This window comes from Dipteris shenzhenensis, unplaced genomic scaffold (assembly GCF_047967505.1).
Source record: "Dipteris shenzhenensis isolate YYH24624 ecotype China unplaced genomic scaffold, Dip_SZ_1.0 scaf0129, whole genome shotgun sequence".
NCBI lineage: Eukaryota > Viridiplantae > Streptophyta > Polypodiopsida > Gleicheniales > Dipteridaceae > Dipteris > Dipteris shenzhenensis.
The window spans coordinates 39,458-56,162 of record NW_028239435.1 but is presented as its reverse complement, the minus strand read 5'-3'; the positions used below and the strand labels follow the sequence as shown (position 1 = coordinate 56,162).

Sequence of the window (16,705 nt, the reverse complement as noted above, 5' to 3'; positions counted from 1 at the left end):
TTACTAAATGTATGTGAACCCAAATGGTTGAAGCACTGCTATCCGGAATTGTGTTGGGTTTGATCCCAATAACTCTAGCTGGATTATTTGTAACTGCATATTTGCAATATCGACGTGGCGACCAACTAGATATTCGGTAGAAGACGGAGACTCATTTGCCATATCCTTCTCCCATTCCTAAGATCTCTCTGGTAATCCAGAGGGATCGGGAAATGCAAATTCTTAGTATGTGTGGGTATTGGTCGAACCAGCTGATACCGACTTGAGTCGGAGAAACACGCCCTGTAGGATTTGAACCTACGACATCAGGTTTTGGAGACCTGCGTTCTACCGAACTGAACTAAGGGCGCTCCATTCCCCACGTAAGCCAGTTTCCATTCTAATCAGAATCTGCGGACATCCGGACACGGGAATAGAATCAGACTCTTAATCGGAGTGGTTCTTTCACCGACCAGGAGAGAGGAAGATAAATGGAATGTCTCTTGTGGGGGAATCAGTTGAATAACACAAACAATCTACCCAGATGGATTTCTCTTGTCACCAATTTCTCACCAATATCATTTTGGGATGTACGGGGAACAATAGGGATGACAGGATTTGAACCTGCGACATTTTGTACCCAAAACAAATGCGCTACCAAACTGCGCTACATCCCTATTGGTCTCGATCTCCGACTGGCATTCTCGGTATTGAGACGCGTGATCCAAGTAATTATAACTGATAGCCACAGAACTTGACTACCCACTTAAGAAGTAACCATGTCCCGAGAGGATGTCGCCTCCGAATCATTCCCAGACCGGAAGAATCCGATTCCCTTACTGGGGTTGGTCGTGGTAAAAATACTGGAAGAGACACATCATCTTCCTAGTCGATTGAAAAACGAAGGAGAATTCACAATGCAAGATGTAAAAATTTATCTTTCCACGGCCCCCGTGTTGGCTACGATATGGTTTGGGCTGCTAGCCGGTTTACTAATAGAAATAAATCGATTCTTTCCAGATGCCTTGATATTTCCATTTCTCTAGTCGGGGGGAGGCGGGGGTTGAGCAAAACAAAAGTAAGGTGGGAGAAATAGATCGATTTCCGTGAGGGGAGCAGTGAGCGATCCATTCATTACTGGAAATCGATAAATCGGGAATTCTATTAATGATTTATTACTGAGACGGTATCTTCCCATCCACTCCTCCCCCATTTCCTTCACTTATTTCAATGAATCCTATGGCTAAAAGTAGAGATGCGAGAGTAACTATTGCTTTGGAATGCACAAGTTGCACCCGAAAAGGGACTGACGACAAATCTCTAGGTATTTTTCGATATACTACGCGTAAGAATCGTCGCAATACACCTACTTGATTGGAATCGAGGAGATACTGTCCCTGCTGCTACAAACATACCATTCACAAAGAGTCGAAGAAATAAGTGATCTGTTTCTAATCAACTGGAAAATAATCAATAGTTTTTCGGAAATGTCATGAAAGGTATCACGAATAAATCTAAGCAGTCTTCGCGTAGACGTTCTCCATCCATCCGATCCGACGAGATTATTGACTACAGAAATATAAGTTTACTCCGTCGATTTGTAAGTGAACAGGGAAGGATTTCACCCAGATGAATGAGTAGGTTGACCCCGAAACAACAGCACTCAATAGCTGTCGCAATCAAAAGAGCTCGTATTTTAGCTTTGCCACCGTTCTCGAATAACGAGAATTAGACCTTGCATTGCTAGCGACTAGACAATTAAGTTCTAGTTTGAAAGATTTGGCATTCAACCGACTACTCGATCCTATTAACCCTAAATGGAGAAATGAATAGGAGTCGGAACCAATACTCCGGGTGGAATATTTGTAGTTTACTACCGTCCGTTCCGCCTCTCCGGGAGACAATATCCGGAGAGGTTTCTTATTTTCAACCAGTAGATTCGTATACTGGTAGTTGTGCAATCTCGGAAAAACAGTGAGTATCTAGGATAGCTATCTATGCAGGTATTTTGCGATTCAGATAAACTCGATTTTCATATAAATTGTGAATCATCCTATTATGAGAAATTCCATTCCCTCGTGCTGCTGCATTGATCCGGGCAATCCGTAAGCGACAAATTTCTCTCTTTCGATTACTCCTATCTCGATAAGCAGAAGCCAATGCTTTCATTTCCTGTTGATTCGCCGTTCTAAATAGCTTTGAATGAGCTCCCCTAAATCCAGATGTAATTTCAGGAATACTTTGCGACGTTTCCGAGCCACAGATCCGCGTTTTACCCTAGTCGTTGAGTGTTTACCCTCACAAAATATCAAAATTATTCTTTGGGGACTCTGTCTGTCACACTGGTGATACAACCCCCCCCCCCCCCCTTCAGTCCCGAATGAATCCCACCTCTCTCATATCATCGGAACCGTCTGGATGCATCCTTCTAGCAAGAAGACGGAATTGCTAAGTGTAGATCTGGTGGCATGCACGGTCGCGGTGGCACACCAAAACTCTCAATTCCCGCACTCCTGATATCCGAATTATTCGGATTAGTAGGATCAGAAATAGTTGAAATAGAATCTGAATCTGGTCACTTAATTCTTTTGAAAGAACAATTCCCGCAAGAGACTTTCCTATCTGACGTAGAAAATAATGATTCCAATGGCTTTTGCTACCTTAACCTTCCCGTCCACAAATCCCCGAGATCAGATGCCTCTTGATAAAGAAGTTGCACCAGAGGGAGTTATGGATTCCAAAGTTTCCGTAGTATCTTCCTCGACAGTTGGGTCCTTCCTATACACCGGAGCCTATGATTTCCCGATGACGGGGGAAATGGAATTACTGTTGGTAAGTCGTATAGTTTCCAATCCCCGGCTCCACTCAAGACTTGAGAGATCAGGTAAAGAGTTTCATCCTAGAAAGACTTATTTGTATAGTAACGGTATTTCACTTCGGTAGTTGGCTGGATGGTTGACCCAAAGCAAAGCTACCGCCATTGCAGGGATTCCAGCAGAGATATGGGAATCGATATCCTCATCCCCACGTCGCTTAGTGATTTTTTTAGTATCACTGATAAGTTGCTTCTCATCTCACACTAAGATGATTGGATTTGCACCAATCAGAACTATGAATTTTCGTCTCTCAGTAAAGGATATAGATGACGGATCTTTGCCTAATTACAGTGAAGGGATCTTGCTGCGACACCGACCCCCCAATATCATTTGGTTTACGATTCAAACGTGTCGCACATACACCCTGGTACATACCCCTCTGCGTTGGGGGCACCCCCGAAGGGCAGGGGATTTTGTTCCAATCTCCATTGGTTGTCTTGCGTTCCTAATAAGTTGTTGATTGGTTGGCATATCCAAAAGATGCAGGGTTTTGGGGTTCGGACTATTCCTAACCATGGAGGACACCTCAATCATTGAGTTGGTAGAATCCTTATCTCCCGGGCAACCTCATATAGAAAATATGGGAGATGGAATAAGTGGTGGAGATAGCGGTGATTCACACAAGTCATAAACCTGGGAGAGGGAGGAATTGGGTGTTGCTCCTCCCCCCCCCCCCCCGCAAATCAATATTCGTGAATGACATTTGGTAAATACCCACACCCAAATAGTATCGATTCCTAAAGTACCGGAATGTAGGGATCTCCCCTGTTCATATCGGGAGACTCCTCGTGAGTCCCGGACATTCCCCACCAAGCAGTAGAAGTTACTAAATTAATCTTGAATCTGGAGAGTTTTCTGATGCTACGGGATCTACAATACCATGATTTTCGGCTTCTTTCGCTGACGTAAAAACGTCTCTTTCCATGTCTTCGGAGATCATCCATAAAGGTTTGCCGGTTCTTTATACATGAACCCTAGTAATACAATCACAAGGTTTCGATACTTCTTCTGCTTCCATAATACATTCACCCGCCTGTCCATCATAATGGGAACTCGCAGGTTGATGAATCATAACCCTGATTCAGTATCGTTGCAATTCAATCCGAAGACAACCGTACGGGCAGCTCCTTCTGCATACGGCTCCGTGTCTGACTACCAAATATTTTGCAAGTGGAAGAATCCCAATTCCAGAAATCGGGTGGGGTTCTTATCTCTTATCCAGAGCCAGCTTCTTAGAAATTACATATACCACCCTTTCTTACCAGAAGTACTATGGTGGTTCCGTTGCTTCATCCCTTCCAGCAATCCCAAGGTTTTATATGGATATTCTCTACGGGAGATAGAATCAAGATCCTTCGATTCGGGATAAATTGTAGGGATTCATCCCTCACCCCAGGATTTCTGCGACGCTAGAGTAGATGCACTTACTGGTGGTGAATCCCTACCGAAGAATTTCCTGACTCACTTCACTATCTCGGTGCTTCACTACTTCGGTCCTTGCACACATACCTAGAATTCCACCAAGTTTTAAGTGCCATGCTATTATTACCGCAATCGGGCGGAGGCATAGTTTCGACCCATACAAATCATTGGCGCCAAGCGTGAGGCAGTGCTATACGTTTGGTTATCTCTCCTCCGGTTGAAATGGAAGATCCCATTGAAGCGGCTAATCCCATGCAAATGGTATGTGCATCCGGTACAACAAATTGCGTAGCATCATAAACAGATATTCCTGATAATACTGCCCCACCGGGAAAGTTTGTATACAAATACGTATCCTTGGTTTCGTCCTCCCCATTCAAGTACATCATGATACCAATCGGTTGATTTGCAATCTCGTCATCCACTTGCTGACCCAAAAAAAGAAGCCTCTCTCGATAGAGACGGTTGATCAGGATAGGTCTCCGCGCCCCCCTCCTCCGGAACCGTACGAGCATCGTTAGAAGCATACGGCTCCAGTGGTTCCGGTATACCAGCATGGGTCCGGTACGAGAAGGAGCAAAACAGGTTCTACATCCCTTAGGAAGAGATACTTCATGTATCACCGTTAATGAAAACCTCTTTCACCCTCCCAATCTAATCCATTTTCCAGTATTCCATTTATGGTTCAGGTTCGTCTCTTCGGTCTCCCAAACATCTTGAACCATATCTCAATTGGTGGGGGGGGGGGGTACACCCCCCCCTCCCACCAATGTTTTCTTGTTCATAATTGAGTCCCTCTCAAAAGAATCTTTAGGCTCATTTTCTACTTCGGGGAGATATAAATCCGATCATTATTTGTACATGTAGAACAAATAGTTTCATTTCCTCTTTCCCCACTCCATCTTTCAGATCCCGCACCCCACCCCGACTCACTGACTAATTCAAGTCCCATTCAATCTTGTGGTTATCCTTGTCATCATCGACTCGCGGGATTTAGCGACCGAAGCCTGGCGAATCTGTTAGTTCCAACTAGCCATGGATTCCGACGATTGATGGATCTTTTATCGAATCTTTCGTTCCAGTCTCACGCGTTCGACTACCAAAGAATCAGTCTGAGTGAGATAGAGACACATCGCTCGGATGAGAAATGATGGGGAGTAGCTCCATACAACTCGATATGTCTAACGAGTCGCACTATACGTCAATCCGAACCGCATCCTCTTCCCCAGGTAGACGAAAGGGCACCTTCGGAACACCAATTGGCATACGGAAACCGGTAGTAAGTTGTAGTTGTCTCTTAAACGAAAGCGTAACACCCGATGGAAGTGGAGGCTTGTGTTGTATTATAACATGTCTAGTCGGAATGAATTTGCATCTCTTGAGGCGTCTACTCGTGGAATCCGTGGTACATAGCCGAGGGATCCGAGATCTGATTGGTGGTGGAATATTTCCCGCGAGATAGATGGGACCAATCTCTACGTTGTTGCGTAAAAGATGTAAATGCTAAAATATCTATGTCTTTCCCTCCGCTAGGAGGGGGGGATTCTCGGCTCCCCACACCGATACGTCCGCCTATACACCAATGTATTTACACGTATCATTCCAAGTGGGATCTCCATTCAGGATTGAAGAGAGTCTCTTCCACTTCTTTATAGCGCAGGCTTCCGACGCGAGAAAGTCACGTAGTGTCCATTCATTTTCAACAAAGGGGTTTCCAACGGGTTTGCCTCGGTATCGCGTTCATACTGTTGTACTAAATGATCCCGGTCGCTTAATTTCTGTACATCTAATGCATACGGCTCCGGTCTCTGGTTGGGCTGGTTCAATGGCTCTGTATGAATTAGCGGTTTTCGACCCATCTGATCCTGTTCTTGATCCGATGCGGAGACAGGGTATGTTCGTCATCCCATTCATGACCCGTATCGGAATAACGAAGTCATGGGGGGGTTGGAGCATTACCGGAGATACCGTAACTGACGCAGGTATCTGGAGTTATGAAGGTGTAGCTGCAGCTCATATTATCCCATCCGGTTTATTATTTCTAGCTGCTATCCGGCATCGGGTCCATTGGGACCTGGATTTGTTTCGCGACGAACGCACGGGAAAACCATCCCTCGATCTACCCAAAATTTTTGGAATTCATTCATTCTTATCAGGAGTACTTCGCTTTGCTTTTGGAGCATTTCACGTAACTGGTTTATTTGGGCCCGGTATCTGGGTATCGGACCCCTATGGATTAACCGGTAAAGTACAACCTGTGGATCCGGCTCGGGGAGCTGAGGGTTTCGATCCCTTCACTCCGGGAGGAATAGCTTCTCACCATATCGCAGCAGGTATTTTAGGTATACTAGCCGGTCCATTTCATCCTAGTGTTCGTCCCCCCCAACGGTTATACAAGGCCCTACGCATGGGGAATGTTGAAACCGTTTCGTCCAGCAGTATCGCTGCCGTTTCCTTCGCCGCCTTCGTAGTTTCTGGGACTATGTGGTACGGCTCCGCCGCCACTCCAATCGAGTTATTTGGTCCCACCCGTTACCAATGGGATCAGGGATATTTTCAGCAAGAGATAGATCGGCGGATCCGTGCTAGCAAAGCTGAAAATTCTGGTTTATCGGAAGCGTGGTCCAAAATTCCCGAGAAATCAGCTTTTCATGATTATATTGGTAATAACCCAGCCAAGGGTGGATTGTTCAGAGCAGGTGCTATGGACAACGGTGACGGAATAGCTGTCGGTTGGTTAGGGCACGCCGTCTTCAAGGATAAGGAAGGTCATGAGTTACTTGTGCGCCGTATGCCCACCTTCTTCGAGACATTCCCGGTGGTCCTGGTCGACGGGGAAGGCATCGTAAGGGCGGATGTTCCATTCAGACGGGCGGAATCAAAATACAGTGTTGAACAAGTAGGTGTAACTGTCGAATCTCATGGTGGTGAACTAGATGGAACTAGTTTCAGCGACCCCGCTACGGTGAAGAAATATGCTAGACGTGCCTAATCAGGCGAGATCTCTGAATTTGATCGTGCCACTTTGAAATCGGACGGTGTCTTTCGTAGTAGTCCTCGAGGTCGGTTTACTTTTGGTCATGCCACGCCTGCTCTTATTCTCTTCCTCGGACACATCTGGCACGGTGCTAGAACCTTGTTCAGAGACGTGTTCGCCGGTATCGATCCCGACTTAGATTCTCAAGTCGAATTTGGAGCATTCCAGAAGTTGGGGGATCCAAGTACCAAGAGACGAATCGTTTGAGAGATCTTCTCTTTGTCCATCCCAATTCCCAGATTCGGGTATTTAATCAATGAAATTATTTGTAGCAACCACTCCCTATCGCAGATACACCCAGGTAATTTAACCACTTGGTCCGGTTGAGTGGTTCGGGCCTGGGGGGAAGGAAGTTAGTGGGTGCCGTTGGAGAAACACGAAGAAAATACTAAGGAATTTACAAATTAGTGCGAAAGTCATCCCCGAAATCCCATTCCACGACCGAATCCACGGAAGCATTGGTTTATACATTTCTACCGGTAGCCACTCTAGGTATAATATTTTTTGCCATATTCTTCCGAGAGCCACCCAGGATCCTTAGTAAGGGGAAGAAATGATACTTAACTTCCTGGAGAAACAGCTATCTCTCCCGCGCGAGTATCCCTCTTCCACGAGCGGAAGCGCCAGAAGCACCAAAAGCACAGGGAGGGGGGGAGAATAAGAGACCTTCCTTCGTTACTATAGGAAGGTCCCCCAGTCTAATCAGTCCTCATGTTCTTCGAAGGGATCTCTAAGCTCCGCGGAGGGTTGACCAGAAGCGGTATACAAAGCATAGCCGGTAAAACTGACGGGTGGGCGAGATATAGAGATAGCGACCAGAGTTGCAGTTTCCGTTGCTAGGTAATCCAAAACAGTGATGGTTCGTTTTCAGTATAATAGCATATAAAGTTATCAACTCTCAATCAATCGAATAAGTTATACGGCTACGAAGATTATCGATGACACCCCAAAAGGCAAACCTAAGATTAGTGGTTTGGGAATCTCTTTAAAACCACTCAATTCGGAATATGGTAAAGTTGCTCCTGGTTGGGGGACTACTCTCCCGATGGGATTCTTCATGGCTCTATTTGCAGTATTCCCAGTCACCATCCCGGAAATATATAACTCCTCCGTCTTACTGGATGGTATCCCGATAAGTTGGTAAAAAAAGACCGGATTGTTATTCCGAGCTCCCCCAGCCATCATAGCTGGGGAGCGGTAGGAAATCCCTCCCGCGGAGGGGTAGTTGAACCGCGTAACTCAAACTTCCAAGGATCTTGATAATACGGGTGTGTGACTCGTTACAGTCAATCTGGTTCAATAGATAGACGATCTATTTCCTATAGGGGAGGTATTATTATCTTGCTGGATAGCGGTCGGGTGATTAGCATCCAAAGCGCAAGGGTTAATATATTAATCAATAATGTCTGAACTATGATTAATTCGTATGAATCTACCACTCAGACTTCGCCACAGGATTGTCACCCAACGTCGAATAGAAGATCCAACCTCTTATTTATAAACCGAGGTAGCTATTAATCATATGTTTGATATAACACTTCCGTATTTGAGAATTGAGAATAACTACTCATACTTGATTGCGTCTCTGCTTCGAAACACTAACCGCTTCGTTCCACAAGATGTTAACGAGGAAGAATTGCCACCCATTCAATCTTCGTACCTAGTAATGAGGGGATTCGTCGGAGTGTAGTGGGGATCTAAGGTTCACAGATATCCAGATATTGACATTGAAACGATAGAAACTCTATCCATTTATTTATCTCGGTTATTCCCCCGGATAAACCTAACGATAAGACGAAGAGATTCCTCGAGACGCTGGAGTCCTTATTTCCTCCCATGGCCAAAAGCCGACACGAGATTAAAGCAAAATTCCGACGGAATCTTTCACTAGTCAACTCACCTTCTCCTTCCCACGGATCGGAATGTGTCCGATCAATATATTTCGCCACACGAAGTGATTAGTAGTAGAACGGAGGGTTACTCAGACGTTTTCGTTTAAGCCGTATGAGGTTGAATACTCACGTACAGTTTGTATGGGGGGGGGTCGTAGAAGCCCGCCTATCTTGATAAAGTATACGATTGGTTCGAAGAGTGTCTTGAGATTTAGGCGATTGCTGATGACATTACCAGTAAATATGTTCCTCCTCATGTGAACATTTTTCATCGCTTGGGGGGAATCACATCGACTCGTTTTTTGGTTCAGGTAGCTACTGGTTCCGCCACGACTTCTCACTATCGTCCGACCGTTACAGAAGCTTTTTCCTCAGTTCAATATATAATGACCGAAGTGAATTCTGGATGGCTAATTCGATCTGTTCATTGATGGTCAGCAAGTACGACGGTTTCAATGATGATTCCACACGTATTTCGTGTCTATCTCACAGGAGGGTTCAAAAAACCTCGTGAATTAACTTGGGTTACTGGTGTAATTCTAGCCGTACCAACTGTATCTTCTGGTGTAACCGGATATTCCTTGCCTCGGGACCAAATCGGTTACTGGGCAGTTAAGATTGTAACCGGCGTACCGGAAGCCATTCCTCTAATAGGATCTCCGTTGGTGGAGCTACTACGAGGAAGTGTTAGTGTAGGTCAATCTACATTGACTCGTTTCTATAGTTCACACACTTTCGTCTCACCGCCTCTCACAGCTGTTTCTATGCTAATGCACTTCCCGATGATCCGTAAACAAGGCATTTCGGGTCCCTTGTAATGAAAATCTATAATCCAGCGGATGGGTGGTATTGATTGATCTATCCGCGGGAGGACCCCAATCTACAAGATGAGGGGTTATTTTTTCCTTGCCACTAGTCTTTCTCACCAAGAGAAATAGAAGACTCCTTAGTGGACCGAATTCCTATCTCGAATTGTCGAGGGAAATGAATTGAAGTGTCTGGAGGCGGAAGATCGGATTATGGGAGTGTGTGACTTGTATCGAAACATAGGCTATGCAGATCTTATACCGAATGCTGCCACACTAAAGTATGTGTCTCCGCTCCAACTCTCCCCAACCTCATAATTGGGGTTTAAAACTTGGATATGAAAACACTTCCCTTCCTATGAGGTGTTTTGGGGAATGCTTCCTATGGTCGAACTCATCCTTAAGGCTCCGTCTAATCCCATGCATACCCGAGTCACAGGCAGTTTCACCCCTTCAAACATATGGTTTTCAAAATGCATCCACTTCCTCTGCATTTGGTACGATGCGGAGAAACAACCGTCGGAGTAAGAGAACGATCCGGGGGAAGAGGAAGCCGAAGTTGTAACAAGTTAAGATCCCGCACAGGTACTGTTTCTCAAGAGTCTCGTATCTGTGGGTAGATACGACGCGTGTGTGGGATACGAGATCATCCAAGAAGCTTCTTGAGGAGAAATTTCTTAAGCTCACTCGGATAATAAGCTATTCCGTAGAATAACTCTCCGTTTTTCAAGGGTTCTCGCTTCGGGAAGTATCAGAGATTATTATGAAGTTACGACTCCTCCGGTTCCCCACTGGAATTTGTAAACGGAAATATTCGAGGATTTGCTTGAGCCGGCTGATAAGAAATCTCCACGTCCGATTCTACCGGGGGAGTGAGAAGTCTATCCCAATAACAAAAAAACCTGACCCGAGTGATCCTGTTTTAAGAGCAAAACTAGCCAAGGGTATGGGACACAACTACTACGGAGAACCTGCTTGGCCCAACGATCTCTTATATATATTTCCCGTAGTAATCTTAGGAACCATTGCATGTACCGTAGGTTTGGCAGTTCTAGAACCATCGATGATCGGTGAACCAGCGAATCCCTTTGCAACTCCCCTAGAGATACTACCCGAGTGGTATTTCTTTCCCGTGTTTCAAATACTCCGTACAGTTCCTAATAAATCATTGGGTGTCCCTTTGATGGCGTCGGTACCGGCAGGTTCGTTGACCGTGCCTTTTCTCGAGAATGTGAATAAATTTCAGAATCCATTTCGACGTTCAGTAGCTACAACGGTTTCTCCGATTGGTACTGCAGTAGCTATTCGGTTAGGCATCGGAGCAGCTTTACCCATCGATGGATCTTCAACTTTGGGACTATTTTAGGATCGATCTGGCACCAAAAAAAAGCCGATCCTCCATGTGGTAAATAGTCGATCTGGGGTTGGATCGTTTCGATCCAAGACCCCCCCAGATCCAGTCAGATAACTAACTGTCCCCTCCTCCCGTGGCGTGATAAACAAACAAAGTTAACTCGTCTACCCCGATTCTTACCGATACCGATCCTCCACTGGTTTCGGTTTACCCCCTAAGGGTTAGAATGAGGAATGGGTTGGGAACTAGGTAAAATATATTTGAGTATTTACCCATCTTTTTTCCAATCAACATACGATTTGTTCTTGGGTAATTCTATATCGAAACGTTCCCATAAAGTTTTCAATACTTAATCTACAGATTTTCTTCCAAAGTTCTTGATTTTCTCTAAATCTTCCTGACTGTAATTCAGTGGGTCCCAGATCGTACGTATACCAACTCGTTTAAGACAGTTATAAGTCTTAACAGGCAATTCTAGTTGATCAATGAATGTATGTTTAAGCACAAACTCTCGCGTCGATTCATCCATATCGTTTGGAGGATAAGAAAAGTCCGTCGGATTGGAAGAATCCTCGCCACCTCCAGTAGAAGAAGTATTATTTTCCCCCATATGTGGAAAAGGAATGAATAAATTTGTTGAATTTCTAGACGCTTCGCAAGGTGCCTCATTCGGAGTCAAACCACCATTGGTCCATATCTCCATGAATGGTATTTCTTGTATCTCTCTACCATTTCCAAATAGGTGAATGCTATGATTTACATTTCAAACAGACATAGATACAGCATCAATGGGAAATTCCCCATCTTCACACAGCTTCGGATCTTGTACGCAATATCCACGACCCCTCCCGATCTTCGACTCTACATTCACGGACATTGATTGGGTAGTGGTAGCTATATGTTGCGACTCATCAATCGCTTTAACAGACGGCGGGAATGATATGTCACCAGCTGTCACCTTCTTAGGACCATGAATCGATGGAAATGCTTTTTAAACATCATTAGAATCGCTTTGAGGTACAATTTCTTTCAAATTAACTGAAATGTCGTGTATTGTTTCTCAAATGCCCGTTATTGTGGAATACTCATGCTTCATGCCTTCGGATTTCGCATGTGTTATACTCGTTCCCTCCACCTCTCCAGGTAAAGCTCTACACATAGCGATTCCCACAGTATTAACTTGGCCTCTCTTGGGGGGAGGTATAACAAGACAACCATAATGAAGACGCTTACTTTCCATCCTGGATTCAATGCATTTCCATTGAATCGCCTGAGTAGAGATTGGTATTTCATCTTGAATCGTAATTGGGTCCCTCTTTATTCAAAGCAGTTGATAGTCGGAAACTAGACACGCCTTTTCTTGGGGGGTCTACATCCATTATGCGGCATCGGGGTCACATCACGCACGAAACTGAGAATTATACCACTTCTACGAATAGCCCTCGAAGCCGTATCTCTTCCCGGTCCGGGTCCGCTTATCATTACTTCCGCCTGCTTCATACCCTGATCAATCGAAGTACGAATGGCACCTTCCGTCGCAGTCTGAGCAGCAAATGGTGTACCTTTCCTCGCACCCCTGAATCCGCATACACCAGCGGAACACCACGAAACGACTTGTCCTCAAACATCCGTAGCGGTAACAATGGTATTATTAAAACTTGCTTGAATGTGTGTAACTCCTTTTGGTATTCTACGTTTTCCCTTTCGTGAACGAATCCTTTTCGTGCTGCTTGGCATAACTTACTAATTATCTGCGACAAACGAACTACAACTAGGTAATATTTCTCCTCCTATCTAGTCCCGTATTCCATTTATTATCCTTGCTTCTGCTTGTGCTTCGGATTGGAACGGATTACCATGATTCGTCTTCGTCTACGAATCAGTCGACGTTTCTCACGTATCTTACGAACGGGAGCACGAATTTTCATATCTATAACCCCGAATCTGGTGAATCTTATGAAAGATTAGACAAGCCCTATTTCCCTCGTCCTTCGATCCCGAATGATTGTGTGAATGATTATAAATAAATGACTTTTCGGTAGCAGAAGTTGCTACTAAGTGCCATTCGCTTGTCTATTCCTGAGACGATAAGTGATGCAGCCTTTAGTAAGATCATAGGGACTCAATTGGACCCTCACTCTATCCCCTGGTAGTATTCTTATGTAGTTACGTCGGATTCTTCCCGATATATGAGTTAAGACTTGGCATCCATTATCCGAACATACTCAAGACATGGCATTAGGAAGCGATTCCGTGACTGTACCTTCCACGTCAATCAGATTTTGTTTCACCACCATTTGGAAGAGATACCCCCCCTGTATCACTAACGGATCCTGTCAAGAATGATACTAGTTTATTCCCCACTCCTAGTAATTTTAGGAAGAAGTGGTAGCAGATTTATACGGTAACTGCATTAACTACCAAATGTAACACAGGATTTCCCCCCCAATTTCCCTTCGTCGGGCCTCTCGATCCGTCATAAGTCCTTGAGATGTTGGTAGAATTACAATTCCCATGCCGCCTAATACTTTCGGAATTCCTCGATGGTCAAAATAGATTCTCAAGCCAGGTTTGCTGATACGTTTGAGAGTTGTGACACATGGTTTTCTCCCTCTGCCTTAATATTTCAAGGTCACATCCAGAAAATCCTTCATTTTTTCTCTATGTTCCGCAGTATCTTTCACAGAACCCTCCTCCAATAAGATTCGTGCAATACCTCTAGTAATACCAGTGGCAGGTAGTTGGACTGTCGCCTTTCTCCTTGCATTCGCATTTCACGGGGGAGTAATCATGGTAGAAATGGTATCGTTACTCGTGAAATATCAATCATCAGTTATTGAGTCTAGGATGAATCCTAATCTTTCTGCTATCACTACCTCACTACCGACCCCATCGGGGGTATATTGTTCGTGTCAATATCCTACACCGAATTCCCATCCCTCAATAAGAGTTTTTAGGTTATAGGTAGATTCCGTTGTTGACGCTGCTGCTACTATTGCTACCGAGTCGAAAGAGAATCGGGATGTAGCTGGCGGGAGAGATTCCGCCCCCCCCCACCCCATGTTACCAATCTCCCCCCCCCCCTTTCTACATTTTGCTTCTCCGAACTACCCGAAGATTCCGGATTCTTGAAGGAGTATATATTCCCCCGTGGAAATGGAAAAAAGTATGTCCCAGTCGAAGAGTGACTCCCCATTCCCACGTATTCCATTCCCTATTTTCTATAATACTTCAGGGGCCAGTGAGACTATTTTTGCAAAATCATATTCCCTTAATTCCCTAGCTACTGGACCGAAGACTCTAGTTCCTCTAGGATTTCCCTCTTGGTTGATAACGACTGCCGCGTTGTCACCAAACCCCGAAATAATTCCATTGTCACGTTTGATCTCTCTACGGGTACATACCACCACTACTCTAACTACTTCCGATCTCTTCAGAGACATGTTGGGTACCGCTTCTTTAATCACACCTGTAGTAGTACCACCAGTTCCTGCGTATCTACGATTACTGGTCCCTAGCACCCGAATACACATCGATTTCCTAGCCCCGCTGTTGTCTGCTACATTTAGGTAACTCTGAGGTTGAATCATTTCTTAATTGGTAGGGGGAAAAAATAGATCTATTCACTCATTTGCAGGTGAATAGCTACCCGTATGTATTTTCCATTCATCCCATCTTTCTTCGGGATAGGGGGAAACCCTCAATCTCCATGTTCCCTGTATCGGTTGGAAATGCCTTTCCCACACCATCAAATTGCTAAGTGAGGGGGAAATAAAAATAGAAATAAATCTCTATCTGATTCCACCCTCCCTTCCTACTCCCCCCAAAAATCATAATTCCGTAGCGGTCACCACTTGGGTACGTACAGGCATTTTATGCGCAGCTATTCGCATAGCAGTTCGAGCTATGTTTCCCGATACTCCACTTATTTCATGAGGTATTCGACCCGGTTTAACCACAGATACCCAATATTCCGGAGATCCCTTACCTGATCCCATACGTGTTTCCGCAGGTCTCATAGTGATTGGTTTATCGGGAAAGACGCGTATCCATAACTTACCACCCCGCCGGGCATAACGCGTTATTGCTCTCCTCCCCGCCTCTATCTGTCTAGACGTGACCCACGAAGGTTCGAGGGCCTGTGAGGCAAACTTTCCAAAAGAAACACGATTCCCACGAGTGGAAATTCCTTTCAGTCTTCCTCTATGTTGTTTACGAAATTTGGATCGTTTGGGGTCACAGTCGATAGCGGTGAAATCATTCCGTCTCTCATACAGAACCGGACGTGAAAGTTTTCCCTCACCCGGCTCCTCATGAATTCAGTACCGTTTCCCCCTGTTTTGGAGATCTTTCAATTCTGGGAAGAGACAAAGTAGGAAATTTTGCGTCAGTACCAAAATGATTTTTGTCTTTTTGCTCATTTACCTACCCCCCTCCGTATGATTCTCCCATTCATAGCAGTTAGGATATTAGTCGGTAATACAACCACGGGCGGAAATCGACTCGATCTCTCATCTTCATCAGAATTTGCTATTTCATATCTCAATTCGATGAGGAGTGGGTTTCCCCCGCCATCCCATCCGCCGAATCGCTGATAGTGAAACAATCGATCGACTCGGAAGGTTCCATCGTTTCCGTAGTTCCCCTCCATAAACGCTTGGGTTATCTCTCTGCAGCGGAGCCTCTCAGTTGCCAAATAAGTACTTATTGTGAGTCATCTCCATTAGTGTTCATTGACTCGAGGCTCCCCCCCCTCCCCCCCCCCGCATCGGAAAAGACTTAGTCGGTATTTCCAAGACCGCGTCTCCATCATGCTATACCACACTGCTTCCCGAGAGTCGAGTCGTTAACCATACGATCGCACGAGATTATTGATTACTTCTTGTTTCTGTTTCCCCCCAGATCACCCAAGAATCAATATAATTTTCCGCTTCACTGGAAAGATTTCCCTTCCCGAGGACAAAGACTTTGCGTTGATACGGCTACGAACCCCAGCTGACATTCCAGTTATTAGCAGTGGGGATCCACCTACCAATCCGTCTTATCTATAAACAGAGGAACTTCATTCGGTCGAGTCGCACACTAAGCGTAGCAGAAATTTATCGAGACGTTACTGTATGCTCCCCTCCCCCCTATGGAATTGGAATAGAATAAGCCTGCGGATCCTGGCACCACAAAGTAATCATGTATCCCAATATCTATTAAGTATTTTCAACTCCCCAAGAGAGTAGGAGAGGAGGGAACGGGAGGGGTGGGGGGTCGGAAAGTAGGAATAATTATCCCATATCCCGGAATACCCGAATCTTTATGCCTAAAACCCCATAGATGGTTTGAGCTGG

The 16,705-nt window shown here is 45.0% G+C and overlaps 2 non-coding genes across 2 annotated transcripts; both read right to left on the bottom strand.

The window, feature by feature from the left end:
- Positions 1–276: 276 nt before the first annotated feature.
- On the bottom strand, positions 277–350 carry TRNAW-CCA (transfer RNA tryptophan (anticodon CCA)). The gene has a single exon. It is a non-coding gene; the product is annotated as a tRNA-Trp (tRNA).
- Positions 351–582: 232 nt separating this feature from the next.
- TRNAP-UGG (transfer RNA proline (anticodon UGG)) lies at positions 583–656 on the bottom strand. The gene has a single exon. It is a non-coding gene; the product is annotated as a tRNA-Pro (tRNA).
- Positions 657–16,705: the final 16,049 nt, after the last annotated feature.